The sequence below is a fragment of the Chlorocebus sabaeus genome, chromosome 7, assembly GCF_047675955.1.
Source record: "Chlorocebus sabaeus isolate Y175 chromosome 7, mChlSab1.0.hap1, whole genome shotgun sequence".
NCBI classification, from domain to species: Eukaryota; Metazoa; Chordata; class Mammalia; order Primates; family Cercopithecidae; genus Chlorocebus; species Chlorocebus sabaeus.
Window position 1 is genome coordinate 112,831,607 of NC_132910.1, and position 15,589 is coordinate 112,847,195.

At 32.9% G+C, this 15,589-nt stretch overlaps 1 protein-coding gene across 7 annotated transcripts in view; it reads right to left on the reverse strand.

Annotated features, from left to right (window-relative positions):
* FSTL5 (follistatin like 5) overlaps positions 1-15,589 on the reverse strand; it is a 786,887-nt gene that overhangs the window by 641,620 nt on the left and 129,678 nt on the right. The window lies entirely within an intron of this gene.

Consider the following 15,589-nt stretch of genomic DNA (forward strand, 5'->3'; position numbering starts at 1 on the left):
ATTTAAACTTCCCTATATGCAAATTTCCCAACTCCTTTTACCTTTCTTAGATCATATTGTCCAACTCATTATACCTTCTAATGAATTGCTGCCCGGGATTATGCTGTGGCTTCCTGTCTTGAGCCCCTTGCTTTGCTAGAACCACTCCAGCCTGACTTTGTCTGTTCCCCTCCTTGCAAAGAAAGCGGTTCATGGGGCTAAGTCCAGTTCTGTGAGTTGCCCTCCTCTAGGTCTTGTTCAATGTAATTAGACCCCCGACTTCCCTAACAATAGCCCTGTGCCTGCTTCCAGGTCCTACACAGGCCCCTTCTCAGATAATGCTTGTTTTTAATTTTCCTAGGGTGTAAATGGTAGAAAAGGTCATGTGCTTAGGAGTAAGAGAAGAGAAGTAGGGCAAACCAAGGTGTGTGGGCAGGTGGAGTGCTTCATTTGTACTCTTGGTTCGGGCCTCACCACTTTTAGAGTTGGGCCTGGTTAAAGTATGTATTAAGCAAGATTATGTAAGTTAGCATACTTTACCCAAACAGCATAAGTTTTACAGTGTTAGAATATTGTTTTCCATTAAATTGTCAAAAATCCTATTGATACCTAATACTGTAGTTAATTGGTAATAACACTTTGAATTTGTGAGTAATTATTTCCTTATTTTGCAGCATATTGGTAAGAGTAACCATTTAATAATTACCAAATGCTTACTGGTAATATTAGTTTAGATTCTTTCTTCCTTCACCATTGTTGGCAATAAAGCCTACTTGTCATAACTTTTTTGTCTGCCTACATAATATTTGTGTTTTTTGTCCAATAGCTTTACATTTCTTTAATTAAAAAATCAGTGCCATCTGCTAACTCAGTATTTTTTCTCAAGTTCCAGAAAACTTGAGAAAACACTGTGCCCTAAATAAGACCCAAGTCAGTTCCTGCTCTTCTGGCACGCCACAGTTAATAGTTCTATATTAAAGGAGTTACATATTTTTCTATCTTGCATTTCAATCTAGACAGATCTGTCTTCTTCATTCATTATCTCCATCAATTACATGCTGCATACATTTTAATTATAAACTTTGGAAACAATATTAGAAGTCTAAATTGTCCATATATTATTTATAGTATCACTGCAGTAACCAATCCACTGATAACTAACTACATTATCCTAATAAAATACTTAATGTCATGTTGCAGGATCCGTAGCCCTTTGATAATATTATTCATGTTATTTGGGACTATACATTTGACTTTGTCAGTCATCTATAAAGAAAGATTTTTTCTCCTTGCATCTGAAATTTGGTAGTTTGTGTGATATGGCACACATTTTTCCCTCAATTGAGGGAAATGAAACTTTGGTAATACATGTGTAATTCCTAAAGCTGCTTAAGAAATAAAAATAGTTTGCACGAATCACAATATATGTATGCTACCCATTAAAACTCTAGCTAATCATAGGATCTAGATATCAACTCATTTTTCAATTCATTATGAAAACATGTACTTCCAGATTTGCAACCTCAATTCTTGAAATGTTATAGATGACAACAAATGTAAAAAGTTAACATTAGTCTATGCCACATTGTTTTTCTGGATTATACCTTAAAAAAAATGACTGAAAGAGAATATATTTGCTACTATTTATACATAGAACATAGTATAATGTAATTAATTTTGATTAAAAAATGTATCACATTTCTACTTAGAAATATCCTGTATAATTCATGGTGTGTTGTTATTAAATACTTTCATTTGATTGTATAATGGCATTTTGTACTTAAACACATCTTACTCCTTCACTCAGTACTTACTCACAAATATATTCTCAATATCTTTTATGAAGCAGACACATGTCAGAGTGTTTATAAAGATGCAAAAGTGGATTTCTTGGTTTTAGCCATTAAATAAACTGGTTCTCTCTCTCTCTTTCTCTCTCTGTGTGCATGTGTGTGTGTGTATGTGTGTGTTATGATATGCTTTTCAAAAGGTGGAAAGTAAATTAATTTTATATATTTACAAATAGAAGCATATATAAGTATATATGCTTTTATTTTTATAATATTTTATTTTTACAAAACTTTAGAGGCATTGTGAATTTAATATGAATGTATACATATAAATTTACATATAAATGAAAGATAGATATTCGCAAACTGCAATTCAATTTAGACTTAACAAGCATCTACTGAGTACCTACAAGATTCCAGGTAATATGCTAAATAATGTCTTATATATTATTACATTCATTATCTTATTACAAATAAGATAATTACATTACATTCATTATCTTATTTGATCCTCACAAAAAAATTTCCAAAAAATCTTCAAATTATAAATGAGAAGGTTTATAGCAAATGAAAAAATATATGATTATCCATTTGAATAAATGACACTGCACTTTCATTCCTTGATTAACCAGGGTCATGGGACACAGGCCCCATGGATAAATTTATGCTATGGACAAAATTTAAATACTTAAGTTGTTGAACAAAATGGATTCAAGGTAAGTGTGTTTGGTGACAGTTAACCTCAATATTTTAAAAAATAGATAATTAGTTTAATGCTACAAATGATATCCATTATGAAAGGTATTCATGTCCTTGCTACAGATACCTGTCTGCTACCATTCATGGAAACTCACAGGTATTTAATGATTCCCTAATAGTTATTTAATGATTCCCTCAGTCTTAGTTCACATATTAAGACACTCAACTTAGTTCACGTATTGACACTATTAACTTAAATATAATAGTATTTAAGTTAGCAATTATTAAGTATTAACTATGAAACAAAAACTGCTTCAAATACTTCTGTAGATAATCATAGTTAACCCTCACCATAGCTTCAATAGATGGGGACTAATGTTTGACTCTAACATTAGAGAAGTTTGACTCTAACAATTAGAGAAGAGAAAATGGAGTCTTAGACTAATCAGGTATCTTGCCTGTAGTCACATGACTAGAGAATGTCAAAGCCAAGTTGGCCATTTGACTATTCATCACATAGCAGAATTATTTGACTCTATTTAACCAGGCAGATGAAAATTAAGTTACCTCTCATTTAATTAAAAGAAAAAAACAGAAAAAAGTTACATATTATTTAATTAAAAGAAAAAACAGAAAACAACAAAAACAAGCAAAGCATTTCAAATATTAATGATTTTTCAGCAAATATCGTGTGCCTTGTGCTGATTGAACCAAATAATTATTGCATTATTAGCCACCTCACAAAAGTCCTTTCATGTTTTAATTTTACTTTTTAAATTTTTTAAATTGCTGTAAAAGTGAGTAAAATTAATCTTTTGTTTGTTTAAATCAAATAGTAATTGTATTGCTTGTATTGTAGAAAAAGTTTAAGTCCGTCTCCCATTTTATATTATGCGAGCTGTTTACATTTTTATTTGTTGTGATGAATACATTTTTCAATTGAATCCTGGCATCTAAATTATTAACCTACTTATTCAAATGTTGAGAAGACAGAACTTCCCATATTGCAATGGATACGATATAGTCTACATTAGCTACTACTAGGCAACTGCAAATAAACATATTTTTATATATAAGTATATCTCAAAACAGAAAGATTTAACAGTATTGCATTGCAATAGGATTCGTAAGGATAATTTCAAGAGTGACAATCTCAAGTAAAAGCAGTATAGTTAATTACATTTAGCTCCAAGCATTTATTAACAGCATAATCTTGGCCAAGTATTTAATCTCCAAGACTCATTTGTCTTATATGTAAAATTATCCCTCCTTCCCAGAGACATTTTTCAAGATTTAATAAGATGAAGAAATAAACAATAGGTTTGTGAAACATGGTAAGAGATTTATAAATATTAGCTCTCCTTTAAAGTCTTTATAAAACATACAATAGAAACATAAATATACACACAGGTAAATCATAAACAATGGAATACTACCCAGCCTTAGTATGAAAGAATGAAATCATGTCTTCTACAGCAACATGGATGGAATTGGAGGCCATTACCTCAAGGGAAACAACTTAGAAACAGAAAGCCAAATGCAGCATGTTCTCACTTAAAGTGGGAGCTAAACAATGTATACACATGGACATAGAGTGTGAAATAATAGACATTGGAGATTTTGAAAGGTAGGAGGTCGCTGGGTAAGAGATAAGAAGGTACGTCCGGCCACGATGGCTCACACCTGTAATCCCAGCACTTACGGAGGCCGAGGCAGGTGGATCACGAGGTCATGAATTCGAGACCAGCCTGGCCAACATGGTGAAACCCCTGTTTCTCCTAAAAAATACAAAAATTAGTTGGGTGGGGTGGCAGGTGCCTGTAATCCCAGCTACTTGGGAAGCTGAGGCAGGAGAATTGTTGGAACCTGGGAGGCAGAGGTTGCAGTGAGCCAAGACTGCACCACTGCACTCCAGCCTGGGTGACAGAGCAATACTCTGTCTCAGAGGAAAAAACAAGTTACTTAATGGGTATAATGTAGACTATTTGGATAATGGCTATTCCAAAAACCCAGATTTCATCACTATGCAATATATTCATCTAACAAAACAGCATTTCTGCCTTTTACGTGTAAACAAGTAATTAAAAAAACACATCATAACTTCATATTATAATTGTATTAATTACCTGTTATTTCCATAATATATTAAACATGATATGTCATATAATCTATAATATTGCATTTCATATATTAATATTTTATATTCACACTGTATATAATTTACATATAACCTCCATACCAAGAGTTTTAAAGAAACTTAAAACACAATTTATTAAAAATTATAATAGAAAATAATGTTCTACCCTGTTCATTAAAGGATAGCAATTTGCATGGCAAATTAGAAAGATTGCCATATAAAGGAAGAAAAAACTTAATGATATCTTCTAGGGTAAACCGTAAGTTAGGCTCCTTTGTGTTCTAAGTCTATCCCATTAAAGTTATTGCTGCTTCATATCCCTGGGAGAATAAAATGTTTACAAACTCCAAATAGGGCCAACAGGTGACATAGAGCCCTTTCCCTTTATGAATTCATGCAAATTACATCATGACAATTATGACTTAATCCCCATGATTCTAAACCACTGGAAAGAGTTTTAGGGACAAGATTAAGAGGCAGATGGAATTGGACGTCATATCTTAAGTGAAATAAGCCAAGCAAAGAAAGTCAAATATCACATATTCTCACTCTTAAGTAGGACTAAAAAATGTGTACACATGGACGTAGAGAAATGAATGATTGGCGGGTAATGAAGACTCGAAATGGTTAGAAGATGGGAGGAGGGGTATGATGAGAAATTAGTTAATGGGCACAATTTACATTATCTGAGTGGTGGGTACCCTAAAAGCCCCAACTTGGCCACTATGAAATCTGTGCCTGTAACAAAACTACACGTGTATCCCCATACATTTGTACTTTTTTTTTTTTTTTTTAAAGAGACCTCTCATGTTCTCAGGATTTACAAGAAAAGCTACCTGATCTTTTTAGGTGATTTGAGTTGCTTTCTGGAAAACATTAACTCTCATGTGGTATGCTAAGATTTCCTAGGACCTGCAATCTAAGACTTAGGAAGAAAGAATTTTTAAATTTTGTTCAGTAGTGTATCTCCAGTGCCCAAAACAATGGCATGTGGTTGGTGTTAAGTCTGAATAAGTGACTGCTTGAAGCGTTACTGCATCTAAGTTAAAAACTTCCTAGAGTTATGCTTGCAAGCTAGATTGCACCCTCTGGTTTTATATGTGCCTAAACCATACATATGTTTCCTCTACTCTTTGGGTTTAACATCTTGTACCTCCTGGTTGTTATTGCCTGCATCAGCCTTGCAGATGAGTTTGCTTCCCAGAATCTTCCCAAAAGAACAAGGTATTATCAATGTCTGATCATACCTTGGTACTTTACATTTCCATACCAGATCCTTAGTTGTTCTTAGTTCTAGAATGAACTGATACATTGATCAAAGATCTTTGTGCCAGACTACAGAATCTGCACTACTTAATTTAAGTAAAAGAGATTTATTAAGGGTTGTAGAAAATAGCTGATAGGGTTGAAGAAAAGGTTTGTGGAGTGAGCTGTTAGAAACAGTTTTTAAAGGTCCATCATAGAACTGGGACATGAAAGGATTTGCTACCTCTGCATCATCAGAATTAACCATAGAGGAAGACTTTTCCCTACCTGCTGACTTCGGGCTTCAGAGCCACGGCCCTTGCCATTATCTGTGAAAGGAAAATGGGTATCCCACAAAAATGGGCTGGCCTTTCAGTAAGTCATTCCATAAAAGGCCCTGCTTGCATGAATCTGATAGGAGAAACGTCAAGCAAATCTAGAAGGCTAACTGCAAAGGGATCTGGGAAATGTAGCTTTTGATATACTAGACCCTGTAAAAAAGTCTATAAAAAGGAAAGCATGCCATTTGGTGTTTGAAATGGTTATTAAGTGAACCATTTCACAGAATCCACCACAGAGCATATGCAAACTTTATTTAAAAAAGGATATTCACTAACACTTCTAAAACAACACTGGAAGTTTTTCACAAATACACTTGCATATGTAAAAATATTCCAAATTCACATATACCAAAATGGTAACAATTGTCATTTTTAGATGATACATAGATCATCAATATTTACCTTCTTGTGAATATATACAATTCTTCTGAGGGTTATATAAAATAACACAGAACTTGAAAAGCACTTGGCAGAGGACCTGACAGAAATTTTGTTTTTACTTTTTATTTCCCTGGCACCTAACACTGTTTCTAATATTTAAATTAATACATATTTGTTTAAATAACCTTCATTATCTGATGCAGCTGAGCTTACCATTATCTTATCTTTTTTTTTTTTCTGAATTCTTATGGCAAGCTAACATTACCACAAAATTTGGGGCACAGCAGTTGTTTCTAAATGTAATAGTAGTTAACTACAATCAATAGTTTAAGTTATTAAGTTTGTTTCTTGTTTTTTTTTTTTTTTAAGAATTTCAGATAAATTCCTTTATTTATTTATTCATTATTTATTTTAGAGACAGGGTCACATTCTGTTACTCAGCCTAGAATGCAGTGGCATGATCATAGTTACTGCAGCCTTGAACTCCTGGGATCAAGTGATCTCCAACCTCAGCCTCTAGAGGGGCTAAACTACACACGTGCCACCATGTTAGGCTAATTTTTTTATTTATTTTGATTTTTTTAGAGGCAGGGTCTCACTATGCTTTTCAGGCTGGTGTTGAACTCCTGACCTCAAGCAATCCTCCAGCCTCCCAAAACACTGGGATTACAAGCATGAGCCACTGCAACTTGGCCCTAAATTTAAATATATGCCATTATTATAACATCAAATTCGTACTCTGAGAGAATAATGCTTTACTTCCCCCCAAATAAGGAAAACATCTTTTATATATATTTATGGTCAAAGTACTGTCTACTGTATTTTTTTCATTATGGTGCTCCATGCATCATGGGAAAAACAAAGTAAGTATAGTGTTAGTCTAAAAATAAGTATGACAGGACAACTAGAGGATAGTTAATATCAGTAGGTCAGGTATCTTCAAGTTTGGAAAATATGTGAATTATAACTTAAAATTTTGTAACATAATGGTTCGACATAGAAGTCAACACTTCTTGATCTCTAATTTTAACATTATATGAAATTGAGGCTTTCGATATATATGTTTCTGCCGTGGATGTACTTAAAACATGATTTTTTGCATTTTACTCAAAAGGGTTATGTAGTTAACTTCATTTAATACTTCAAACAGTACTTTGTGGCATATTATATTTATATTACAGGTTAGAAAGGGAGATTAAAAAATCTTAAGTGGGGGATAAATAATTGAGCCTAGTATTCAGAGTCTGAATTCTGGGATAAAGGATTACATAGAAATTTTTCAATAGTACAGAGCATATTCGAGCAGAATTTCCATTCAAGTGTCCTATGGATAATGATTCCATGCCCCAATAATTTAAGAAGCAATGACATAAATTTTAGTAGAATGACATTATTACTTATTATCTAAGTAATTCAAAAAAGTTATTACCCATATAATGAGCTAGAGCTGTGAAATATATCTTATAATTATTTAAAAGGGATATTATTTGTTTTTTGGCATAATAGGTAAAACTCTAAATAGTGTATCATATTTAAACAACAAAAAAACCCATCTATCTACTTAGTATCATAGAAGTCATTGGGTATAATACCACTTACTGAACTGCAAACCTTCTTATATGAAATTTTTATATTAATAATTCTAAAAAATATTTCAAATAACATAAAAATACTTAAAATGCACTTAACTAAATGCTAGGTTCTTAGGTAAGAAGGATGAAATACATATTCTAAAAACTCCAAGCAAATATGCTCTCTTCAATAAAGCCAAATTTCATGTTTATAGTTCCTGGACCAACAAAGCAAAAAAGGAAATGTGGTAGATTGTATAATTTGGATTGACAAATAAAACAGGGATTTTCGTAAGAAAAAAAGGCAATATTCATATGAACATTTCAAGAGCTGCTCTTTCATTAAAGGCCAACCATTCTAGGTAAGTGAAGTTATTCCTTCAAGCTAAATAAATTAAGCCATCAAACACATTTTGGTTAATATTACTTGATATTCTTGAAACATGACATTCAACTATTTCAGGAGACAGCTTATTTTTTTTGTTTGTTTGTTTTGTTTTTGTTTTTTTCTGAGACGGAGTTTTCCTCTTGTCGCCCAAGCTGGAGTGCAGTGGCACAATCTTGGCCACTGCAACCTACTTCTCCCGGGTTCAGGCGATTCTACTGCCTCAGCCTCCTGAGTAGCTGGAATTGCAGGCGCCCACCACCACCCCGGCTAATTTTTGTGTTTTTAGTAGAGACGGAGTTTCACCATGTTCACTAGGCTGTTAGGAAACTCCTGACCTCAAGTGATCCACCCGCTTTGGCTTCCCAAAGTGCTGGAATAACAGGCATGAGTTTATATGTACTTTTTACGAAACTTGCACTAGAAAGCATTTAGCTCTCTGTTAAGTCTAGAATCAAGAAATCAAGAAATCTTGTTTTGGTGATTGAAAGAAAAGAACAATATTGAGATGTTAGTGTGTAGGTTAAGACAATATTGGATTATGCAAATAAAAGTTACTTAAGCTTCTGAATACCATTCATTTTATATCCAATGCAGATTTCAACAAATTCATTATTTATTATTAATACAAAAAAACCTAAATCAATTTATTCTGTGTTGTTTTCCCCAACATCGCTAATGTGTTGATATCTTTTTAACAGCACTGCCTTCTGGTGGGCAAAATGAGCTGCAAAATAAATGACTCTGAAACCCAGACAAGTGGCCCATCGGATAAGAAAATTTATTGGTGGTAAACTTTTGAAAACTAGAGGATATATGCAAAATGGGGAGAGAAAGATTATGCGGTTTGGCATAATATGAATTGAGCCCTTCTTAGAATAAACAAGAAACATGACCAGTTACTTTTTGAAAACTCTTCTGGTTGATGAAAATGGGATTATTAGCTAGAGAAGGATGTTCTTCTCCCTGCTTCCTGTGGCAGAAGGACATCCATCAATATCATTTTAAATTGTAACAATTTATTTCAATGAGTTTTTTAAAGGATGGAGAATAAATACTACCCTTATACCCAGAAAAAGTTACTACTTACATTGAGATCTGTACTACAGGAAAGCAATTTAGAGAGGCATTTGATGGCATCATTTAGATTATTTATAGTGAATAGGTTAAAATTTACTTAATTTTCTTTCATAGAATTGGTTATTGTTTTATAGAATTGTTAATTTTAAATAGTCACTAATTATTCATTGTTTTATAGAATTGTTTATTAGAACTGAAATTATGCTTTTGAATGTTTTTTCAAAGTAGCAATTATTATCTCATGTGTGTAATGGCTTTCAGAATTTGTACTTAGTGTTTTACTATTTCTATTTCAAAAACTTGCATTATCACAAAAACATAAATCTCACTCACATAAAGACATGACATTTTTTAAATAGTAAAGATCATAAATGGAACAGATGTAAGCTAATGACAATCAGAAAATATTTCAATGAGCTCATTATAATTGAGAATTACATTTTAATTGATTTATTAGTCAACAATTTGCATTCGTATTGTTAAGTCGAGTATAAAGTTGAGTATTTTGACATATTTTAGATTCTCTTATTGGTAATTAAAGAGTTGCCAGTTAATCATCTACTATCAAGTTATGTATATGTGACACTGATATTTTGCTGTGAGGTAACCAATACTCACTCATGAGAATGTATTCTACTCTCATTTAATTTTGAAAATTGATTTTTAATAAAATAAATCCGAGAAAATAGAATTGTTCTCATATAATGCAATTGCTATTGCATAAAAATTATAGTATAAACCATTTGTTGTCCTCACATTCTTTTACAACACTTAATTATTTTTTAAGAATTATTATTACAAGTCTACCATATATAAATTTGTCTGACATTTGTTCAGCATTACTGCTTGCTAAAAACAACCAAGAAAATAAATCATGAATCCCTTGACTGATATTTTCAAGGAGTAAGATTTCTTGTCTTCTAGGTACTTGAGGATTATAAGTATTGAGTATAATAGACAAAAATACTCAATTTTCATAAATTTTACAAACAATGATTAACTTCAAAAATAACTTTCTGGACTAAATATTAGCAAACATAACATTCATAATAATGCATGTATTGGCCAGGTGTGGTGACTCATACTTGTAATCCCAGCACTTTGGGAAACTGAGGAGGGCGGATCACCTGAGGTCAGGAGTTCGAGACCAGCCTGGCCAACATGGCAAAACCCCATCTGTACTAAAAATACAAAAATTAGTCAGGGGTGCTGGCATGTGTCTGTAATCCCAGCTACTCGGAAGACTGAGGCATGAGAATTGCTTGAACCCGGGAGGCGGAGTTTGCAGTGAGCCGAGATCTCGCCGCTGCACTCCAGCCTGGGCAACAGAGTGAGACTCTATCTAAAAAAATAAATAAATAAACAAATAAAGCATGTACTGCAATTCACTAAAAATATAGTGACTAAGCATTTCATGAAATTGTAATAAACTCCATTTCAGGTATTACTTATGCTACTGGCTATATTGTATTTTATAAATATAAAGACATGCAATAATTATACAGAGTCTCATATAGGGCTAAAATACATGAATTACCATCTTTCAGTTTTACATGACATTTTAATCAGTCAATGTAATATAGCTAATGACTTTCAGTACTAAGAATCTGAAGGCCCATTTCTATCTATTCACCGTTTCTGACTGGCTACCTCACCTTGAAGTAGTGAGCAACCTCAGAAACTGTGAGATTAATCTACTAGAAAGAGCTCTGAATATTCGGCTATTCTAGATTTGGAGTTCCCTATTTCCATTCTCACAGCAACACCCCTCTGATTTGATTGATATAAATATATATCCCTGGATACATTAGGTGATTTTCAGTGCTCTGAGGTGCCAATATACAATAAAGAAAATAAAGGAGAATCTGAACATATGGCTGCATAAAAATAAACTGAAAGTAGTGTATATGTATGTAAGAGAGAGAGTGTGTGTGTGTATGTATGTGTGTGGGTATGTGTGTGTAGCTTGCAGATGCCATAATACCTTTATTGTCCCAAATACACACTTTTAATTTGATTAGATATAGTCTTAGCATAATATTTTCCTATGGTTTCATATACATAAGAACATTTGCTTTATAGGAAGAACAAGTGTCTGGCTTCCCCTTTTCATGTTCACCGATATATATGACATAATACTTGTCTCATTGAGCTTATGGAGGATTATAGAGTTTTGAAAGATAAATGTTTATAATAATACCATTGTTTAATGTCCTTCTAAAATTATAAGCCTTAGAATATCTTATGTGTAAAGGACTTTTAATACCATAGGTATGTTGTGCTAATATTTACTAAAAAAGATGAATCATATCAAGGGAGGTTAAGTCATTTCTCAAAGATAAGTATTTAGTAAACAAACTGGCACAAGTCCTAGATACTTTCTTAGAACACTATTGTGACGTGTTTATCATCATCGATATTTTTTCTTAAAGTTATGAAGCACTGAAGAGTATTTATGTAAATTTTCAAGACAGTCAATATTTATAACCATATGATTAAAGGAAAATAATACATAAATAATAAAATTCATGTCTATAACATTTATAACAAAAACTATCACTAATAACAGTATGCTAAATTTACCTAATGTACAATTGGTAATTTGTTAAATAAAACATGATCTATTTTAGGAAAGAACAAAAATGGCAATATTGATCTAAATTATTTACTTTTTTATTTTTATTTTTTAAGAGAGTCTTGCTCTGTCACCCAGGCTGGAGTGCAGTGGCACGATCTCGGCTCACGGCAACCTCCTTCTGGCTTCAAGCTATTCTCCTACGTTAGCCTCTTGATTATAGGCATGCACTACCATGCCTGGCTAATTTTTTTTTTTTTTTAGTAGAGATTGGTTTTCACCATGTTGGCCAGGCTGGTCTTCTGGTCTTGAACTCCTGACCTCAAGTGATCCACCCTCCTTGGTCTCCCAAAGTGCTGGGATTACAGGTGTGAGCCACTATGCCCAGTCTGAATTATATACTTTGGATATGATTTCTCAAAATTCTGGCATGTATGAATGCTAAGTCTTATTTAATAATATGTATTTGAACATTAAAATGAGATGATATATGTAGAAAACTCAATACAATGTCTGAAATCTAATAGATATTTACAAAAATATAAGTATTAAAATGTATTATATGGAAGTGCTCATTAGGGAAATAACTTTAGAGCTCAGTGTCTCTTAATTGCAAAGTCTTAACCAAAATATAACTGGAAATGAAAAAAAATCATACTTTATTTTTATCACTTCTGAATGCATAAAGGCAAGAGTGTCCACCTGAAAAAAACAGGAGGAGATAATTTTGCAATAAAAGCAACTGAACTTTTTCGGTGGATGGACAGTCCAACATCCTTGTATTTACAGAGCAAGGGTAAGGCTGATACTGAGGAGCATACAAGAGTGCAGTAGTCCAGGCACTTTCCACAAAGGATATTATCATTATTTTTGTCATAAATCTTTTACATTATTTTGAAAATTAAAAACTTTATTAAGTTGACAGACTCTGTAAGTTATTTGTAAACCAATAATTACTTAAATCTCAAACTCTATTACCAGTTTCTCTGAGAACTCTAGAGAGATGCTCTCAAATATAAGTGAATAAAGAAATCATAAATTTAAATACTTCCTAAAAAATATTAGGGGTGAACTAATTTATTGAGTTTCTTATTTTAGATATGTTCCTCAAAGGAAAACATGGTCTAATAATAGTTATAAAATTCTCAATGCATTTTAAGCACTAATGTATAATATTTAACATGTTTTATCTGTTGTATTACTGAAGAACACTTTACTAAATATGGCTGCCTGGTAGTTGATCCTTTCTTTCAAATCTGTAGGACTATCTCATTTTTCTGTTATAATCTTCAGTGCAATTTTATGGAAGGTTATCTTTAACAAACGTTTTATTTATTAATAAAAGTTCAGGGCACTGGTATCATTACGTTGAGGTTGCTGTCATTAGCAGAAATAGGCACAGAATGTAGAAAATAAGACTTCTTCTAGACATATTCCTCACAATGTAATAAATGTGCTTGAATAAATGAGGTTAACAATTAGGAACTTCAAAGAATTGCTAGCTGATAATTGATTATTAATATCAAATGAGGACATAGCTCACATTTCAATAATTAATAATCAATGAACACAAAATATTTGATTTTCAGAATTTTTGTCATCTGCCAATGAGTAAGCTATAACTTTCATGGTTCGAAATGGGTTTTTATCATTTAATATTAACATCTGAATACATTTTTAAGAGGTCATTCCTAATTTCTAGTAAAATAACATTTCAAGATGATTCCCATAGTCAAGAAAAATGTAGTGCTATTCTAAGTAGAGATAAGCAACAAGTCCTCATGTAAACATGTATCTCTGATTTACTTAAAAGTCAGACTTGATTTACAACAAGTCCTCATGTAAACATGTATCTCTGATTTACTAGGGCCTGGTGCGGTGGCTCACGCCTGTAATCCCAGCACTTTAGGAGTTCGAGGCGAGAGAATTACAAGGTCAAGAGATCCAGACCATGCTGGCCAACATGGTGAAACTCTGTCTCTACTAAAAATACAAAAAAAATTAGCTGGGCATGGTGGCAGGTCCCTGTAATCCCAGCTACCTGGGAGGTTGAGGCAGGAGAATTGCTTGAGCCCAGGAGGCGGAGCTTGCAGTGAGCCGAGATCACATAAGTGCACTCCAGCCTGGGCAACAGAGACTCCACCTCAAAAAAAAAAAGAAAAAAAAAGTTAGTAGTCTAAAAGCCACAATGTATGTGAAATTTCTGAACCATGTGCTAGCTAATAATAGTGAAAGGAGTGACAAACATCATCTTGAAATTGTTATTGCATTATAAAAGAAAACATGTTCCTAGATAGTAGTTGGGAAAACATAATTTCTACTACTTCAGATGATATGATTTATATAGCCCAAGGCAATAAAGTATCAAGAAGAAAGCTACAGTACACTTATTTTGCTATAACAGCATACAAATATGATTTAAGATAAACCTGAAACCCTGAAACCCTTCATAAGAAGATGCGTACTCAGTAAACTTAAAATGCATGTATCGTTTAAATGCACATCATACAGCACATCTTGAAGTAAAAATTCCCCTTTGCAACACAAAAGTATAAAACTTGGAGTTAATGTGAGTGCTTGGAGGATAAATAAGTGTAATAATTTCACATATAAAATAATAAACAATACTTCAGTTTGCTGAAAATGCATACAAATAGTTTGGGAATCCCTGGAAGAACAGTCTTACATAATTCATTTGAACAAAATATATCTGGCAAAATTATTTAAAAATACAAATGCATGTGTTTTTTATTCTTCAGCAATATAGACACACAGATGACCCAACATGGAAAAAAATACATTGTAAAAATCAGTCAGTTGTGGGGAAATGTGCAGAGAGGATTTTATTTGGACTTGTTATAAATAAGCAAGATTGTATCGACAATCTAGAGAGCCTCTGAAGTGTAACTACCCTTTCAGCATTTCAGAAGACCATGTAATCTTAGTAACTACTTCATGTTCATTTTTAAATTTTTGTAGAACATTGAAAAAGGTAAAAACAGTACACGTACCTTTCTATTCAAAAAGGAGGGAAAAAACTGGACAACTGTGCTTCACTCCTTAGACAGGCTTGGGGTTGGGATGCCTTTGGGAAGGGAAAGGTGAGCAACGAAGCCCAAAATGTAGACTAAGAAGAGCCAACACGTGAATGGAGACGCCAGAGGGAACAACCTAAGAAAAGTCTGTGATGTGCCATCATTATGATCAGCAGAAGCACAAGTTAATGGAAGCCTTTTACTGAAGGATGACAATCTACATAGACTAATTTATTATCTCGATGAGTAAACTTCAAAATTTAAGAATGTGACTATAGAGAAAAGAGTCTTCCAACATTAGAATAATGTGGCCTATTAGCATACTAGGAGCTATCGCCAACTTTTAATGCATAAATATGTTCTAGCCTTTT